The following is a 2,706-nucleotide window of genomic DNA, read 5'->3' on the forward strand; positions in this document are numbered from 1 at the left end:
TAGGTTAACACAAAACAAAACAAGTTCTTAAACACTTCTTGTTCTATTAATTCACCTACAAATACTTCTTGATAGTTGCATTTTTATCTTATTCTTTTCTTTATACTTTCCCACTTGTTCTTATTACACTGCATTTCTCTTCTATTCTTCTCCAGCTGCCTGCAACCTGCTCCTCTTGCTCTCGATTCAACCTGCTGCTCCCTGATCATGTGTTGACAGTGTTGCCAGTGAAGTTTAGACATTGGTGGAGTTCAGAAGGTTACTGAGCGGAGCGCTCAGTCACACTGCTCGAAGTGAGCGAAACGCAAAACTTGCGAAAACAACGGGTACACAAATGCTGATGGGGCAGCGTATCCTGTCACAAGACTTCATTTACAAACGATAAAATATCTATAATTCAGTAGATTAATAAAATTTCTGCCTGTAGACATTACGTGAATCCGAAGTTGTTATGGTATCTGAAAACAGTGTATTTAGAGGGGAGCTATCGGGCTCAAGATCACCCGAAATTCATTAAAACTTGTAGGCATCCCAAAGGAAAAATTAAGTGCTTATTCATATGCTGTGTATAGCTCCTACCGAAACAAAGCCCTAAATACGCCACTGACAACCAATAATCAAAACAATAGTGTTTTGCTTGCTATACACTAAAGTTGTATATACGTGTATTTGTTAATTTCAATTATAATTGTCATTTATAACGATTAGAGTGCTGAAAGATTATGCTGGTTCGTGTACATTTTATAATTAATTGCTGTAAACGGGAAATTTAATATACAAAAAACAAACTGTGCAGAACTACCTCAGATTTTGGTATCGAGCCGCTACTGATATAGATACTTTCCGAAGAGGATAGAACCATAATTATAATATCAAAAATCTTTCCTTTTTTTTCAGGAGACGAGAAACTGGTCGTTAAGTATCTTATTTCAAATATGTAAAGCAGTAACGACAAGTGGACAACACAATATACAGACACATCGTCTTATCTTCACTTTTAATTACTAAATTCAATTGCAATTAACAATTACAAGTTTCAATTGCTCAATTCTAATTAGCAATTAAATGTTTCAATTGAATCTTTGTAAGTGACAATTAACAAATTTTAATACCCTGGTGACCAATTAGCAATCAACAATTGACTTAAATTTAATTGCAAATTTTATGATTGAATTCAATGGAATTTATGTTAATTGGAAAGGACAAATTGAAATTAATTGCAATTAATTTTATGAGCAATTACTTCAAATTGATTAATCAATTGCAGTTGATTTTAATTGATTAATGCCCAACATTGATTTGGACTCAGTGAAATCAAGACTTAATTTGATTTGATTTCGAACTTGGTGCTTCTTTCAGCTGCGAGACTATATGAGACGTGAACCTACAGTTTAACGTTGGATCCAAACCGCATGAGCCCCCGCCGGGAATCGAACCCGGGTTTCCCACGCCAAAGGCGCATACTCTAACGGCTTAGCCAGTGAAATCGAGAACTTTCAGTAAAATGCAAAAGATGGAACTCATCAAATTTTGACCAAACTTGGTATAGTGATAAACCTTGACGGGCTTAATAACCATGCGTAATAGTATGTTGTGCAAGTCTTTTGTTCCCGAGTTATTGGCCATCAAAATTGGGTTTGCACTTAAGAGAATATTGAACAATGCTTACTATTGACAAAACTCATTCATAATCAAAATTAGTATGGGTATAGATCTTGAAGTATTAGCACATAAGTTAAATATTGCTGTGTGTGAGCTTTCGCTTCTAGAGTTATTGGCCATCAAATTTGGGATTGAACTTACTGAAACCAAGAAATTTCACTAAAACGCGTTCGATTATACTCATCCTATTTAGACTAAACTTTGAATGGGGTAGACCACGAGGAATTTGGTATGCAAACGAGTTCAATATAAAATATTAAATGTGTAGACCTTTGGTTTCCAAGTTATTGGTAATCGAACTTTGGTTTGGAGTAAGTGGAATCAAGGAATTTCACTAAAATGGAAAGATTTTGACCGGACTTAGTTTTAAATTTCAACAAAACTCGCAGAGTTTTAATTCGATCTTTTAGTTTTATTTACTCGTGGTTATATTTTATTAACATTTTGTTTTTGACAATAAAGTTTTACCTATATTTTTGCTGGTATTATTTTCACTATGCACTATAGTATATTGTGGTGTCAGTATTCAGTATACATTTGGTAAATGTAATGTTTGAATGCAGAAATATTCTTCAAAGTGATCTCAACACGTTAATCTTTGCTCCAGAAATTTTGACGCCATTATTGAAACGATTAGTTAACACACAGCATCCAGCCAGACACGCGCGCAGAAATTTATTTCGAGAGAGATCCAAAGGGTTTTTTTTTTTTTTTTTTGTTAGTGAGGAAGGTCCAAATTCCAAATTAGAATAAATTGAATTAACATTTGTAAAATCATCCCTAAAATTAGACTAAATTTGAAGAAAAGTCGAGGTTTTGGGGATAAGGGATTTCCACCCTCTGTGTACATCCCTGGCCTCCTACAATGGCCCAGTAAGAAATATGTAGTTACAACCAAAGTTGAAGATATTTTTCAAGAAGACAATCACGTAAACCACTTTCCAAACAAATAAATGTACTACCTGTTCCATATCTGCTTGTATTATTATTAACCAAATCGTACATAGCTAATAGTGCAGGAGCATATGTAAATATAACAAAGTC

Source organism: Thermobia domestica, chromosome 8 (genome assembly GCF_964235325.1).
Source record: "Thermobia domestica chromosome 8, izTheDome1.hap1.1, whole genome shotgun sequence".
NCBI lineage: Eukaryota > Metazoa > Arthropoda > Insecta > Zygentoma > Lepismatidae > Thermobia > Thermobia domestica.